At 42.9% G+C, this 16,110-nt stretch overlaps 13 non-coding genes across 13 annotated transcripts; all 13 read left to right on the top strand.

The window, feature by feature from the left end:
- The first annotated feature begins 1,163 nt into the window (after positions 1–1,163).
- On the top strand, positions 1,164–1,237 carry TRNAI-AAU (transfer RNA isoleucine (anticodon AAU)). Its single transcript has one exon. It is a non-coding gene; the product is annotated as a tRNA-Ile (tRNA).
- A 726-nt stretch (positions 1,238–1,963) lies between these two features.
- On the top strand, positions 1,964–2,037 carry TRNAI-AAU (transfer RNA isoleucine (anticodon AAU)). Its single transcript has one exon. It is a non-coding gene; the product is annotated as a tRNA-Ile (tRNA).
- A 1,510-nt stretch (positions 2,038–3,547) lies between these two features.
- TRNAI-AAU (transfer RNA isoleucine (anticodon AAU)) lies at positions 3,548–3,621 on the top strand. Its single transcript has one exon. It is a non-coding gene; the product is annotated as a tRNA-Ile (tRNA).
- Positions 3,622–4,346: 725 nt separating this feature from the next.
- On the top strand, positions 4,347–4,420 carry TRNAI-AAU (transfer RNA isoleucine (anticodon AAU)). Its single transcript has one exon. It is a non-coding gene; the product is annotated as a tRNA-Ile (tRNA).
- A 723-nt stretch (positions 4,421–5,143) lies between these two features.
- TRNAI-AAU (transfer RNA isoleucine (anticodon AAU)) lies at positions 5,144–5,217 on the top strand. Its single transcript has one exon. It is a non-coding gene; the product is annotated as a tRNA-Ile (tRNA).
- A 675-nt stretch (positions 5,218–5,892) lies between these two features.
- On the top strand, positions 5,893–5,966 carry TRNAI-AAU (transfer RNA isoleucine (anticodon AAU)). The gene has a single exon. It is a non-coding gene; the product is annotated as a tRNA-Ile (tRNA).
- A 1,070-nt stretch (positions 5,967–7,036) lies between these two features.
- Positions 7,037–7,110, top strand: TRNAI-AAU (transfer RNA isoleucine (anticodon AAU)). Its single transcript has one exon. It is a non-coding gene; the product is annotated as a tRNA-Ile (tRNA).
- A 675-nt stretch (positions 7,111–7,785) lies between these two features.
- On the top strand, positions 7,786–7,859 carry TRNAI-AAU (transfer RNA isoleucine (anticodon AAU)). The gene has a single exon. It is a non-coding gene; the product is annotated as a tRNA-Ile (tRNA).
- Positions 7,860–10,181: 2,322 nt separating this feature from the next.
- TRNAI-AAU (transfer RNA isoleucine (anticodon AAU)) lies at positions 10,182–10,255 on the top strand. Its single transcript has one exon. It is a non-coding gene; the product is annotated as a tRNA-Ile (tRNA).
- A 1,474-nt stretch (positions 10,256–11,729) lies between these two features.
- On the top strand, positions 11,730–11,803 carry TRNAI-AAU (transfer RNA isoleucine (anticodon AAU)). The gene has a single exon. It is a non-coding gene; the product is annotated as a tRNA-Ile (tRNA).
- Positions 11,804–13,498: 1,695 nt separating this feature from the next.
- Positions 13,499–13,572, top strand: TRNAI-AAU (transfer RNA isoleucine (anticodon AAU)). Its single transcript has one exon. It is a non-coding gene; the product is annotated as a tRNA-Ile (tRNA).
- A 726-nt stretch (positions 13,573–14,298) lies between these two features.
- On the top strand, positions 14,299–14,372 carry TRNAI-AAU (transfer RNA isoleucine (anticodon AAU)). Its single transcript has one exon. It is a non-coding gene; the product is annotated as a tRNA-Ile (tRNA).
- A 1,510-nt stretch (positions 14,373–15,882) lies between these two features.
- On the top strand, positions 15,883–15,956 carry TRNAI-AAU (transfer RNA isoleucine (anticodon AAU)). Its single transcript has one exon. It is a non-coding gene; the product is annotated as a tRNA-Ile (tRNA).
- The last annotated feature ends 154 nt before the right edge of the window (positions 15,957–16,110 follow it).

Raw genomic sequence — 16,110 nt, forward strand, 5'->3', positions numbered from 1 at the left:
AGTTAGGCATTTTCTTTCAAGGGAAGAAAACTCCCCCCTGCAACTGGCCTCCCTCCTATGCTCCAGTCAGAAGGCATACTTTTTCTGACTGAGCATGGTGCTAATCACGCCAAGTTAGCGGATTTGATCCCAGTATTGGCCACTTTGTCAATTTGGGAAATATTTCTGCAGAAGCATGAGATTGATGCAGAATTGGCACTCACAGCTTTAGAGTTACTAACACAAGATTGCTGTTTTGTTGGAAGCAGCTGTGCATACATAGTCACGGGTCAGTACTGCTGCGGACATAACCAATGTTGTTGTGAGGATAAGGGTTGTATTTGTGAATGAGTTAGCCATTTTTTTTCCAAGGGAAGAAAACATCCCCCTACAACTGGCCTCCTGCTTATGCTTGAGTCAGAAACAAAACTCTCAGCTGGCTGTTTAGCTCATTTGGTTAGAGCGTGGTGCTAATAATGGCAAGGTCACGGGTCCCCGTATTGGCCTCCTTGTCATTTTGGGAAATATTTCTGCAGAAGCATGAGATTGATGCAGAATTGGCACTCACAGCTTTAGAGTTACTAACACAAGATTGCTGTTTTGTTGGAAGCAGCTGTGCATACATGGTCACGGGTCAGTACTGCTGCGGGACATAACCAATGTTGTTGTGAGGATAAGGGATGTATTTGTGAATGAGTTAGGCATTTTCTTTCAAGGGAAGAAAACTCCCCCCTGCAACTGGCCTCCCTCCTATGCTCCAGTCAGAAACCATACTTTTTCTGACTGAGCATGGTGCTAATCACGCCAAGTTAGCGGATTTGATCTCAGTATTGGCCACTTTGTCAATTTGGGAAATATTTCTGCAGAAGCATGAGATTGATGCAGAATTCCCACCCACAGCTTTAGATTTACTATGACTAGTTTGCTGTTTTGTTGGAAGCAGCAGTCCATAAATGGTCACAGGTCAGTACTGCTGTGGGAAATGACCAATGAGATGCATTTAACCTTCTTTGTCCCAGTTCTACTTAAATGTGATGCAGGCTACAAGTCAGTTTGAAGATAATTGTCATATTCATGAATTTCCTTCAGATCACATGTAGTTTTTCTTTAGGTTGTTGTGAGGATAAGGGTTTTATGTGTGAATGAGTTAGGCATTTTTTTCCAAGGGAAACAGACTCTCAGCTGGCCGGTTAGCTCAGTTGGTTAGAGCGTGGTGCTAATAACGCCAAGGTCACGGGTTCGATCCCCGTATTGGCCACTTTGTCATTTTGGGAAATATTTCTGCAGAAGCATGAGATTGATGCAGAATTGGCACTCACAGCTTTAGAGTTACTAACACAAGATTGCTGTTTTGGTGGAAGCAGCTGTGCATACATGGTCACGGGTCAGTACTGCTGCGGGACATAACCAATGTTGTTGTGAGGATAAGGGTTGTATTTGTGAATGAGTTAGGCATTTTCTTTCAAGGGAAGAAAACTCCCCCCTGCAACTGGCCTCCCTCCTATGCTCCAGTCAGAAGGCATACTTTTTCTGACTGAGCATGGTGCTAATCACGCCAAGTTAGCGGATTTGATCCCAGTATTGGCCACTTTGTCAATTTGGGAAATATTTCTGCAGAAGCATGAGATTGATGCAGGAGTCCCACCCACAGCTTTAGATTTACTATGACTAGTTTGCTGTTTTGTTGGAAGCAGCAGTCCATAAATGGTCACAGGTCAGTACTGCTGTGGGAAATGACCAATGAGATGCATTTAACCTTCTTTGTCCCAGTTCTACTTAAATGTGATGCAGGCTACACGTCAGTTTGAAGGTAATTGTCAAATTCATGAATTTCCTTCAGATCACATGTAGTTTTTCTTTAGGTTGTTGTGAGGATAAGGGTTTTATGTGTGAAAGACTTAGGCATTTTTTTTGCAAGGGGAGAAAAAATCCCCCTGCAACTGGCCTCCCTCTTATGCTCCAGTCAGAAACAGGACTCTCAGCTGGTCGGTTAGCTCAGTTGGTTAGAGCGTGGTGCTAATAATGCCAAGGTCACGGGTTCGATCCCCGTATTGGCCACTTTGTCATTTTGGGAAATATTTCTGCAGAAGCATGAGATTGATGCAGAATTGGCACTCACAGCTTTAGAGTTACTAACACAAGATTGCTGTTTTGTTGGTAGCAGCTGTGCATACATGGTCACGGGTCAGTACTGCTGCGGGACATAACCAATGTTGTTGTGAGGATAAGGGTTGTATTTGTGAATGAGTTAGGCATTTTCTTTCAAGGGAAGAAAGCTCCCCCCTGCAACTGGCCTCCCTCCTATGCTCCACTCAGAAGGCTTACTTTTTCTGACTGAGCATGGTGCTAATCACGCTAAGTTAGCGAATTTTATCCCAGTATTGGCCACTTTGTCAATTTGGGAAATATTTCTGCAGAAGCATGAGATTGATGCAGAATTCCCACCCACAGCTTTATATTTACTATGACTAGTTTGCTGTTTTGTTGGAAACAGCAGTCCATAAATGGTCACAGGTCAGTACTGCTGTGGGAAATGACCAATGAGATGCATTTAACCTTCTTTGTCCCAGTTCTACTTAAATGTGATGCAGGCTACAAGTCAGTTTGAAGATAATTGTCATATTCGTGAATTTCCTTCAGATCACATGTAGTTTTTCTTTAGGTTGTTGTGAGGATAAGGGTTTTATGTGTGAATGAGTTAGGTATTTTTTTTCCAAGGGAAGAAAAAGTCCCCCTGCAACTGGCCTCCCTCTTATGCTCCAGTCAGAAATATTCCTCACAGCTGGCCGGTTAGCTCAGTTGGTTAGAGCGTGGTGTTAATAATGTCAAGGTCATATTGGCCACTTTGTCATTTTGGGAAATATTTCTGCAGAAGGATGAGATTGATGCACAATTGGCACTCACAGCTTTAGAGTTACTAACACAAGATTGCTGTTTTGTTGGAAGCAGCTGTGCATACATAGTCACGGGTCAGTACTGCTGCGGACATAACTAATGTTGTTGTGAGGATAAGGGTTGTATTTGTGAATGAGTTAGGCATTTTCTTTCAAGGGAAGAAAACTCCCCCCTGCAACTGGCCTCCCTCCTATGCTCCAGTCAGAAGGCATACTTTTTCTGACTGAGCATGGTGCTAATCACGCCAAGTTAGCGAATTTGATCCCAGTATTGGCCACTTTGTCAATTTGGGAAGTATTTCTGCAGAAGCATGAGATTGATGCAGAATTCCCACCCACAGCTTTAGATTTACTATGACTAGTTTCCTGTTTTGTTGGAAGCAGCAGTCCATAAATGGTCACAGGTCAGTACTGCTGTGGGAAATGACCAATGAGATGCATTTAACCTTCTTTGTCCCAGTTCTACTTAAATGTGATGCAGGCTACAAGTCAGTTTGAAGATAATTGTCATATTCGTGAATTTCCTTCAGATCACATGTAGTTTTTCTTTAGGTTGTTGTGAGGATAAGGGTTTTATGTGTGAATGAGTTAGGCATTTTTTTTCCAAGGGAAGAAAAAATCCCCCTGCAACTGGCCTCCCTCTTATGCTCCAGTTAGAAATTTGCCTCTCAGCTGGCCGGTTAGCTCAGTTGGTTAGAGCGTGGTGCTAATAACGCCAAGGTCACGGGTTCGATCCCCGTATTGGCCACTTTGTCATTTTGGGAAATATTTCTGCAGAAGGATGAGATTGATGCAGAATTGGCACTCACAGCTTTAGAGTTACTAACACAAGATTGCTGTTTTGTTGGAAGCAGCTGTGCATACATAGTCACGGGTCAGTACTGCTGCGGACATAACCAATGTTGTTGTGAGGATAAGGGTTGTATTTGTGAATGAGTTAGGCATTTTCTTTCAAAGGAAGAAAACTCCCCCCTGCAACTGGCCTCCCTCCTATGCTCCAGTCAGAAGGCATACTTTTTCTGACTGAGCATGGTGCTAATCAAGCCAAGTTAGCGAATTTGATTCCAGTATTGGCCACTTTGTCAATTTGGGAAATATTTCTGCAGAAGCATGTGATTGATGCAGAATTCCCACCCACAGCTTTAGATTTACTATGACTAGTTTGCTGTTTTGTTGGAAGCAGCAGTCCATAAATGGTCACAGGTCAGTACTGCTGTGGGAAATGACCAATGAGATGCATTTAACCTTCTTTGTCCCAGTTCTACTTAAATGTGATGCAGGCTACAAGTCAGTTTGAAGATAATTGTCATATTCATGAATTTCCTTCAGATCACATGTAGTTTTTCTTTAGGTTGTTGTGAGGATAAGGGTTTTATGTGTGAATGAGTTAGGCATGTTTTTTCCAAGGGAAGAAAAAATCCCCCTGCAACTGGCCTCCCTCTTATGGTCCAGTCAGAAATATGCCTCTCAGCTGGCCGGTTAGCTCAGTTGGTTAGAGCGTGGTGCTAATAACGCCAAGGTCACGGGTTCGATCCCCGTATTGGCCACTTTGACATTTTGGGAAATATTTCTGCAGAAGGATGAGATTGATGCACAATTGGCACTCACAGCTTTAGAGTTACTAACACAAGATTGCTGTTTTGTTGGAAGCAGCTGTGCATACATAGTCACGGGTCAGTACTGCTGCGGACATAACCAATGTTGTTGTGAGGATAAGGGTTGTATTTGTGAATGAGTTAGGCATTTTCTTTCAAGGAAAGAAAACTCCCCCCTGCAACAGGCCTCCCTCCTATGCTCCAGTCAGAAGCATGCTTTTTCTGACTGAGCATGGTGCTAATCACGCCAAGTTAGCGAATTTGATCCCAGTATTGGCCACTTTGTCAATTTGGGAAAAATGTCTGCAGAAGCATTAGATTGATGCAGAATTCCCACCCACAGCTTTAGATTTACTATGACTAGTTTGCTGTTTTGTTGGAAGCAGCAGTCCATAAATGGTCACAGGTCAGTACTGCTGTGGAAATGACCAATGAGATGCATTTAACCTTCTTTGTCCCAGTTCTACTTAAATGTGATGCAGGCTACAAGTCAGTTTGAAGATAATTGTCATATTCATGAATTTCCTTCAGATCACATGTAGTTTTTCTTTAGGTTGTTGTGAGGATAAGGGTTTTATGTGTGAATGAGTTAGGCATTTTTTTTCCAAGGGAAGAAAAATTCCCCCTGCAACTGGCCTCCCTCTTATGGTCCAGTCAGAAATGTTCCTCTCAGCTGGCCGGTTAGCTCAGTTGGTTAGAGCGTGGTGCTAATAATGCCAAGGTCACGGGTTCGATCCCCGTATTGGCCACTTTGTCATTTTGGGAAATATTTCTGCAGAAGGATGAGATTGATGCAGAATTGGCACTCACAGCTTTAGAGTTACTAACACAAGATTGCTGTTTTGTTGGAAGCAGCTGTGCATACATAGTCACGGGTCAGTACTGCTGCGGACATAACCAATGTTATTGTGAGGATAAGGGTTGTATTTGTGAATGAGTTAGGCATTTTCTTTCAAGGAAAGAAAACTCCCCCCTGCAACTGGCCTCCCTCCTATGCTCCAGTCAGAAGCATACTTTTTCTGACTGAGCATGGTGCTAATCACGCCAAGTTAGCGAATTTGATCCCAGTATTGGCCACTTTGTCAATTTGGGAAAAATGTCTGCAGAAGCATTAGATTGATGCAGAATTCCCACCCACAGCTTTAGATTTACTATGACTAGTTTGCTGTTTTGTTGGAAGCAGCAGTCCATAAATGGTCACAGGTCAGTACTGCTGTGGGAAATGACCAATGAGATGCATTTAACCTTCTTTGTCCCAGTTCTACTTAAATGTGATGCAGGCTACAAGTCAGTTTGAAGATAATTGTCATATTCATGAATTTCCTTCAGATCACATGTAGTTTTTCTTTAGGTTGTTGTGAGGATAAGGGTTTTATGTGTGAATGAGTTAGGCATTTTTTTCCAAGATAATAAGACTCTCAGCTGGCCGGTTAGCTCAGTTGGTTAGAGCGTGGTGCTAATAACGCCAAGGTCACGGGTTCGATCCCCGTATTGGCCACTTTGTCATTTTGGGAAATATTTCTGCAGAAGCATGAGATTGATGCAGAATTGGCACTCACAGCTTTAGAGTTACTAACACAAGATTGCTGTTTTGTTGGAAGCAGCTGTGCATACATAGTCACGGGTCAGTACTGCTGCGGACATAACCAATGTTGTTGTGAGGATAAGGGTTGTATTTGTGAATGAGTTAGGCATTTTTTTTCCAAGGGAAGAAAACATCCCCCTACAACTGGCCTCCTGCTTATGCTTGAGTCAGAAACAAAACTCTCAGCTGGCTGTTTAGCTCATTTGGTTAGAGCGTGGTGCTAATAATGGCAAGGTCACGGGTCCCCGTATTGGCCTCCTTGTCATTTTGGGAAATATTTCTGCAGAAGCATGAGATTGATGCAGAATTGGCACTCACAGCTTTAGAGTTACTAACACAAGATTGCTGTTTTGTTGGAAGCAGCTGTGCATACATGGTCACGGGTCAGTACTGCTGCGGGACATAACCAATGTTGTTGTGAGGATAAGGGTTGTATTTGTGAATGAGTTAGGCATTTTCTTTCAAGGGAAGAAAACTCCCCCCTGCAACTGGCCTCCCTCCTATGCTCCAGTCAGAAGGCATACTTTTTCTGACTGAGCATGGTGCTAATCATGCCAAGTTAGCGGATTTGATCCCAGTATTGGCCACTTTGTCAATTTGGGAAATATTTCTGCAGAAGCATGAGATTGATGCAGAATTCCCACCCACAGCTTTAGATTTACTATGACTAGTTTGCTGTTTTGTTGGAAGCAGCAGTCCATAAATGGTCACAGGTCAGTACTGCTGTGGGAAATGACCAATGAGATGCATTTAACCTTCTTTGTCCCAGTTCTACTTAAATGTGATGCAGGCTACAAGTCAGTTTGAAGATAATTGTCATATTCATGAATTTCCTTCAGATCACATGTAGTTTTTCTTTAGGTTGTTGTGAGGATAAGGGTTTTATGTGTGAATGAGTTAGGCATTTTTTTTCCAAGGGAAGAAAAATTCCCCCTGCAACTGGCCTCCCTCTTATGGTCCAGTCAGAAATGTTCCTCTCAGCTGGCCGGTTAGCTCAGTTGGTTAGAGCGTGGTGCTAATAATGCCAAGGTCACGGGTTCGATCCCCGTATTGGCCACTTTGTCATTTTGGGAAATATTTCTGCAGAAGGATGAGATTGATGCAGAATTGGCACTCACAGCTTTAGAGTTACTAACACAAGATTGCTGTTTTGTTGGAAGCAGCTGTGCATACATAGTCACGGGTCAGTACTGCTGCGGACATAACCAATGTTATTGTGAGGATAAGGGTTGTATTTGTGAATGAGTTAGGCATTTTCTTTCAAGGAAAGAAAACTCCCCCCTGCAACTGGCCTCCCTCCTATGCTCCAGTCAGAAGCATACTTTTTCTGACTGAGCATGGTGCTAATCACGCCAAGTTAGCGAATTTGATCCCAGTATTGGCCACTTTGTCAATTTGGGAAAAATGTCTGCAGAAGCATTAGATTGATGCAGAATTCCCACCCACAGCTTTAGATTTACTATGACTAGTTTGCTGTTTTGTTGGAAGCAGCAGTCCATAAATGGTCACAGGTCAGTACTGCTGTGGGAAATGACCAATGAGATGCATTTAACCTTCTTTGTCCCAGTTCTACTTAAATGTGATGCAGGCTACAAGTCAGTTTGAAGATAATTGTCATATTCATGAATTTCCTTCAGATCACATGTAGTTTTTCTTTAGGTTGTTGTGAGGATAAGGGTTTTATGTGTGAATGAGTTAGGCATTTTTTTCCAAGATAATAAGACTCTCAGCTGGCCGGTTAGCTCAGTTGGTTAGAGCGTGGTGCTAATAACGCCAAGGTCACGGGTTCGATCCCCGTATTGGCCACTTTGTCATTTTGGGAAATATTTCTGCAGAAGCATGAGATTGATGCAGAATTGGCACTCACAGCTTTAGAGTTACTAACACAAGATTGCTGTTTTGGTGGAAGCAGCTGTGCATACATGGTCACGGGTCAGTACTGCTGCGGGACATAACCAATGTTGTTGTGAGGATAAGGGTTGTATTTGTGAATGAGTTAGGCATTTTCTTTCAAGGGAAGAAAACTCCCCCCTGCAACTGGCCTCCCTCCTATGCTCCAGTCAGAAGGCATACTTTTTCTGACTGAGCATGGTGCTAATCAAGCCAAGTTAGCGAATTTGATCCCAGTATTGGCCACTTTGTCAATTTGGGAAATATTTCTGCAGAAGCATGTGATTGATGCAGAATTCCCACCCACAGCTTTAGATTTACTATGACTAGTTTGCTGTTTTGTTGGAAGCAGCAGTCCATAAATGGTCACAGGTCAGTACTGCTGTGGGAAATGACCAATGAGATGCATTTAACCTTCTTTGTCCCAGTTCTACTTAAATGTGATGCAGGCTACAAGTCAGTTTGAAGATAATTGTCATATTCATGAATTTCCTTCAGATCACATGTAGTTTTTCTTTAGGTTGTTGTGAGGATAAGGGTTTTATGTGTGAATGAGTTAGGCATTTTTTTTCCAAGGGAAGAAAAAATCCCCCTGCAACTGGCCTCCCTCTTATGGTCCAGTCAGAAATATGCCTCTCAGCTGGCCGGTTAGCTCAGATGGTTAGCGCGTGGTGCTAATAACGCCAAGGTCACGGGTTCGATCCCCGTATTGGCCACTTTGACATTTTGGGAAATATTTCTGCAGAAGGATGAGATTGATGCACAATTGGCACTCACAGCTTTAGAGTTACTAACACAAGATTGCTGTTTTGTTGGAAGCAGCTGTGCATACATAGTCACGGGTCAGTACTGCTGCGGACATAACCAATGTTGTTGTGAGGATAAGGGTTGTATTTGTGAATGAGTTAGGCATTTTCTTTCAAGGAAAGAAAACTCCCCCCTGCAACTGGCCTCCCTCCTATGCTCCAGTCAGAAGCATGCTTTTTCTGACTGAGCATGGTGCTAATCACGCCAAGTTAGCGAATTTGATCCCAGTATTGGCCACTTTGTCAATTTGGGAAAAATGTCTGCAGAAGCATTAGATTGATGCAGAATTCCCACCCACAGCTTTAGATTTACTATGACTAGTTTGCTGTTTTGTTGGAAGCAGCAGTCCATAAATGGTCACAGGTCAGTACTGCTGTGGGAAATGACCAATGAGATGCATTTAACCTTCTTTGTCCCAGTTCTACTTAAATGTGATGCAGGCTACAAGTCAGTTTGAAGATAATTGTCATATTCATGAATTTCCTTCAGATCACATGTAGTTTTTCTTTAGGTTGTTGTGAGGATAAGGGTTTTATGTGTGAATGAGTTAGGCATTTTTTTTCCAAGGGAAGAAAAATTCCCCCTGCAACTGGCCTCCCTCTTATGGTCCAGTCAGAAATGTTCCTCTCAGCTGGCTGGTTAGCTCAGTTGGTTAGAGCGTGGTGCTAATAATGCCAAGGTCACTGGTTCGATCCCCGTATTGGCCACTTTGTCATTTTGGGAAATATTTCTGCAGAAGGATGAGATTGATGCAGAATTGGCACTCACAGCTTTAGAGTTACTAACACAAGATTGCTGTTTTGTTGGAAGCAGCTGTGCATACATAGTCACGGGTCAGTACTGCTGCGGACATAACCAATGTTGTTGTGAGGATAAGGGTTGTATTTGTGAATGAGTTAGGCATTTTCTTTCAAGGAAAGAAAACTCCCCCCTGCAACTGGCCTCCCTCCTATGCTCCAGTCAGAAGCATACTTTTTCTGACTGAGCATGGTGCTAATCACGCCAAGTTAGCGAATTTGATCCCAGTATTGGCCACTTTGTCAATTTGGGAAAAATGTCTGCAGAAGCATTAGATTGATGCAGAATTCCCACCCACAGCTTTAGATTTACTATGACTAGTTTGCTGTTTTGTTGGAAGCAGCAGTCCATAAATGGTCACAGGTCAGTACTGCTGTGGGAAATGACCAATGAGATGCATTTAACCTTCTTTGTCCCAGTTCTACTTAAATGTGATGCAGGCTACAAGTCAGTTTGAAGATAATTGTCATATTCATGAATTTCCTTCAGATCACATGTAGTTTTTCTTTAGGTTGTTGTGAGGATAAGGGTTTTATGTGTGAATGAGTTAGGCATTTTTTTTCCAAGGGAAGAACAAATCCCCCTGCAACTGGCCTCCCTCTTATGGTCCAGTCAGAAATGTTCTTCTCAGCTGGCCGGTTAGCTCAGTTGGTTAGAGCGTGGTGCTAATAATGCCAAGGTCACGGGTTCGATCCCCGTATTGGCCACTTTGTCATTTTGGGAAATATTTCTGCAGAAGGATGAGATTGATGCAGAATTGGCACTCACAGCTTTAGAGTTACTAACACAAGATTGCTGTTTTGTTGGAAGCAGCTGTGCATACATAGTCACGGGTCAGTACTGCTGCGGACATAACCAATGTTGTTGTGAGGATAAGGGTTGTATTTGTGAATGAGTTAGGCATTTTCTTTCAAAGGAAGAAAACTCCCCCCTGCAACTGGCCTCCCTCCTATGCTCCAGTCAGAAGGCATACTTTTTCTGACTGAGCATGGTGCTAATCAAGCCAAGTTAGCGAATTTGATCCCAGTATTGGCCACTTTGTCAATTTGGGAAATATTTCTGCAGAAGCATGTGATTGATGCAGAATTCCCACCCACAGCTTTAGATTTACTATGACTAGTTTGCTGTTTTGTTGGAAGCAGCAGTCCATAAATGGTCACAGGTCAGTACTGCTGTGGGAAATGACCAATGAGATGCATTTAACCTTCTTTGTCCCAGTTCTACTTAAATGTGATGCAGGCTACAAGTCAGTTTGAAGATAATTGTCATATTCATGAATTTCCTTCAGATCACATGTAGTTTTTCTTTAGGTTGTTGTGAGGATAAGGGTTTTATGTGTGAATGAGTTAGGCATTTTTTTTCCAAGGGAAGAAAAATTCCCCCTGCAACTGGCCTCCCTCTTATGGTCCAGTCAGAAATGTTCCTCTCAGCTGGCCGGTTAGCTCAGTTGGTTAGAGCGTGGTGCTAATAATGCCAAGGTCACTGGTTCGATCCCCGTATTGGCCACTTTGTCATTTTGGGAAATATTTCTGCAGAAGGATGAGATTGATGCAGAATTGGCACTCACAGCTTTAGAGTTACTAACACAAGATTGCTGTTTTGTTGGAAGCAGCTGTGCATACATAGTCACGGGTCAGTACTGCTGCGGACATAACCAATGTTGTTGTGAGGATAAGGGTTGTATTTGTGAATGAGTTAGGCATTTTCTTTCAAGGAAAGAAAACTCCCCCCTGCAACTGGCCTCCCTCCTATGCTCCAGTCAGAAGCATACTTTTTCTGACTGAGCATGGTGCTAATCACGCCAAGTTAGCGAATTTGATCCCAGTATTGGCCACTTTGTCAATTTGGGAAAAATGTCTGCAGAAGCATTAGATTGATGCAGAATTCCCACCCACAGCTTTAGATTTACTATGACTAGTTTGCTGTTTTGTTGGAAGCAGCAGTCCATAAATGGTCACAGGTCAGTACTGCTGTGGAAAATGACCAATGAGATGCATTTAACCTTCTTTGTCCCAGTTCTACTTAAATGTGATGCAGGCTACAAGTCAGTTTGAAGATAATTGTCATATTCATGAATTTCCTTCAGATCACATGTAGTTTTTCTTTAGGTTGTTGTGAGGATAAGGGTTTTATGTGTGAATGAGTTAGGCATTTTTTTCCAAGATAATAAGACTCTCAGCTGGCCGGTTAGCTCAGTTGGTTAGAGCGTGGTGCTAATAATGCCAAGGTCACGGGTTCGATCCCCGTATTGGCCACTTTGTCATTTTGGGAAATATTTCTGCAGAAGCATGAGATTGATGCAGAATTGGCACTCACAGCTTTAGAGTTACTAACACAAGATTGCTGTTTTGTTGGAAGCAGCTGTGCATACATAGTCACGGGTCAGTACTGCTGCGGACATAACCAATGTTGTTGTGAGGATAAGGGTTGTATTTGTGAATGAGTTAGCCATTTTTTTTCCAAGGGAAGAAAACATCCCCCTACAACTGGCCTCCTGCTTATGCTTGAGTCAGAAACAAAACTCTCAGCTGGCTGTTTAGCTCATTTGGTTAGAGCGTGGTGCTAATAATGGCAAGGTCACGGGTCCCCGTATTGGCCTCCTTGTCATTTTGGGAAATATTTCTGCAGAAGCATGAGATTGATGCAGAATTGGCACTCACAGCTTTAGAGTTACTAACACAAGATTGCTGTTTTGTTGGAAGCAGCTGTGCATACATGGTCACGGGTCAGTACTGCTGCGGGACATAACCAATGTTGTTGTGAGGATAAGGGATGTATTTGTGAATGAGTTAGGCATTTTCTTTCAAGGGAAGAAAACTCCCCCCTGCAACTGGCCTCCCTCCTATGCTCCAGTCAGAAGGCATACTTTTTCTGACTGAGCATGGTGCTAATCACGCCAAGTTAGCGGATTTGATCCCAGTATTGGCCACTTTGTCAATTTGGGAAATATTTCTGCAGAAGCATGAGATTGATGCAGAATTGGCACTCACAGCTTTAGAGTTACTAACACAAGATTGCTGTTTTGTTGGAAGCAGCTGTGCATACATAGTCACGGGTCAGTACTGCTGCGGACATAACCAATGTTGTTGTGAGGATAAGGGTTGTATTTGTGAATGAGTTAGCCATTTTTTTTCCAAGGGAAGAAAACATCCCCCTACAACTGGCCTCCTGCTTATGCTTGAGTCAGAAACAAAACTCTCAGCTGGCTGTTTAGCTCATTTGGTTAGAGCGTGGTGCTAATAATGGCAAGGTCACGGGTCCCCGTATTGGCCTCCTTGTCATTTTGGGAAATATTTCTGCAGAAGCATGAGATTGATGCAGAATTGGCACTCACAGCTTTAGAGTTACTAACACAAGATTGCTGTTTTGTTGGAAGCAGCTGTGCATACATGGTCACGGGTCAGTACTGCTGCGGGACATAACCAATGTTGTTGTGAGGATAAGGGATGTATTTGTGAATGAGTTAGGCATTTTCTTTCAAGGGAAGAAAACTCCCCCCTGCAACTGGCCTCCCTCCTATGCTCCAGTCAGAAACCATACTTTTTCTGACTGAGCATGGTGCTAATCACGCCAAGTTAGCGGATTTGATCCCAGTATTGGCCACTTTGTCAATTTGGGAAATATTTCTGCAGAAGCATGAGATTGATGCAGAATTCCCACCCACAGCTTTAGATTTACTATGACTAGTTTGCTGTTTTGTTGGAAGCAGCAGTCCATAAATGGTCACAGGTCAGTACTGCTGTGGGAAATGACCAATGAGATGCATTTAACCTTCTTTGTCCCAGTTCTACTTAAATGTGATGCAGGCTACAAGTCAGTTTGAAGATAATTGTCATATTCATGAATTTCCTTCAGATCACATGTAGTTTTTCTTTAGGTTGTTGTGAGGATAAGGGTTTTATGTGTGAATGAGTTAGGCATTTTTTTCCAAGGGAAACAGACTCTCAGCTGGCCGGTTAGCTCAGTTGGTTAGAGCGTGGTGCTAATAACGCCAAGGTCACGGGTTCGATCCCCGTATTGGCCACTTTGTCATTTTGGGAAATATTTCTGCAGAAGCATGAGATTGATGCAGAATTGGCACTCACAGCTTTAGAGTTACTAACACAAGATTGCTGTTTTGGTGGAAGCAGCTGTGCATACATGGTCACGGGTCAGTACTGCTGCGGGACATAACCAATGTTGTTGTGAGGATAAGGGTTGTATTTGTGAATGAGTTAGGCATTTTCTTTCAAGGGAAGAAAACTCCCCCCTGCAACTGGCCTCCCTCCTATGCTCCAGTCAGAAGGCATACTTTTTCTGACTGAGCATGGTGCTAATCACGCCAAGTTAGCGGATTTGATCCCAGTATTGGCCACTTTGTCAATTTGGGAAATATTTCTGCAGAAGCATGAGATTGATGCAGGAGTCCCACCCACAGCTTTAGATTTACTATGACTAGTTTGCTGTTTTGTTGGAAGCAGCAGTCCATAAATGGTCACAGGTCAGTACTGCTGTGGGAAATGACCAATGAGATGCATTTAACCTTCTTTGTCCCAGTTCTACTTAAATGTGATGCAGGCTACACGTCAGTTTGAAGGTAATTGTCAAATTCATGAATTTCCTTCAGATCACATGTAGTTTTTCTTTAGGTTGTTGTGAGGATAAGGGTTTTATGTGTGAAAGACTTAGGCATTTTTTTTGCAAGGGGAGAAAAAATCCCCCTGCAACTGGCCTCCCTCTTATGCTCCAGTCAGAAACAGGACTCTCAGCTGGTCGGTTAGCTCAGTTGGTTAGAGCGTGGTGCTAATAATGCCAAGGTCACGGGTTCGATCCCCGTATTGGCCACTTTGTCATTTTGGGAAATATTTCTGCAGAAGCATGAGATTGATGCAGAATTGGCACTCACAGCTTTAGAGTTACTAACACAAGATTGCTGTTTTGTTGGTAGCAGCTGTGCATACATGGTCACGGGTCAGTACTGCTGCGGGACATAACCAATGTTGTTGTGAGGATAAGGGTTGTATTTGTGAATGAGTTAGGCATTTTCTTTCAAGGGAAGAAAGCTCCCCCCTGCAACTGGCCTCCCTCCTATGCTCCACTCAGAAGGCTTACTTTTTCTGACTGAGCATGGTGCTAATCACGCTAAGTTAGCGAATTTTATCCCAGTATTGGCCACTTTGTCAATTTGGGAAATATTTCTGCAGAAGCATGAGATTGATGCAGAATTCCCACCCACAGCTTTATATTTACTATGACTAGTTTGCTGTTTTGTTGGAAACAGCAGTCCATAAATGGTCACAGGTTAGTACTGCTGTGGGAAATGACCAATGAGATGCATTTAACCTTCTTTGTCCCAGTTCTACTTAAATGTGATGCAGGCTACAAGTCAGTTTGAAGATAATTGTCATATTCGTGAATTTCCTTCAGATCACATGTAGTTTTTCTTTAGGTTGTTGTGAGGATAAGGGTTTTATGTGTGAATGAGTTAGGTATTTTTTTTCCAAGGGAAGAAAAAGTCCCCCTGCAACTGGCCTCCCTCTTATGCTCCAGTCAGAAATATTCCTCACAGCTGGCCGGTTAGCTCAGTTGGTTAGAGCGTGGTGTTAATAATGTCAAGGTCATATTGGCCACTTTGTCATTTTGGGAAATATTTCTGCAGAAGGATGAGATTGATGCACAATTGGCACTCACAGCTTTAGAGTTACTAACACAAGATTGCTGTTTTGTTGGAAGCAGCTGTGCATACATAGTCACGGGTCAGTACTGCTGCGGACATAACTAATGTTGTTGTGAGGATAAGGGTTGTATTTGTGAATGAGTTAGGCATTTTCTTTCAAGGGAAGAAAACTCCCCCCTGCAACTGGCCTCCCTCCTATGCTCCAGTCAGAAGGCATACTTTTTCTGACTGAGCATGGTGCTAATCACGCCAAGTTAGCGAATTTGATCCCAGTATTGGCCACTTTGTCAATTTGGGAAGTATTTCTGCAGAAGCATGAGATTGATGCAGAATTCCCACCCACAGCTTTAGATTTACTATGACTAGTTTCCTGTTTTGTTGGAAGCAGCAGTCCATAAATGGTCACAGGTCAGTACTGCTGTGGGAAATGACCAATGAGATGCATTTAACCTTCTTTGTCCCAGTTCTACTTAAATGTGATGCAGGCTACAAGTCAGTTTGAAGATAATTGTCATATTCGTGAATTTCCTTCAGATCACATGTAGTTTTTCTTTAGGTTGTTGTGAGGATAAGGGTTTTATGTGTGAATGAGTTAGGCATTTTTTTTCCAAGGGAAGAAAAAATCCCCCTGCAACTGGCCTCCCTCTTATGCTCCAGTTAGAAATTTGCCTCTCAGCTGGCCGGTTAGCTCAGTTGGTTAGAGCGTGGTGCTAATAACGCCAAGGTCACGGGTTCGATCCCCGTATTGGCCACTTTGTCATTTTGGGAAATATTTCTGCAGAAGGATGAGATTGATGCAGAATTGGCACTCACAGCTTTAGAGTTACTAACACAAGATTGCTGTTTTGTTGGAAGCAGCTGTGCATACATAGTCACGGGTCAGTACTGCTGCGGACATAACCAATG

The sequence above is a fragment of the Ambystoma mexicanum genome, chromosome 1p (genome assembly GCF_040938575.1).
Source record: "Ambystoma mexicanum isolate Mex_15411 chromosome 1p, UKY_AmexF1_1, whole genome shotgun sequence".
NCBI classification, from domain to species: Eukaryota; Metazoa; Chordata; class Amphibia; order Caudata; family Ambystomatidae; genus Ambystoma; species Ambystoma mexicanum.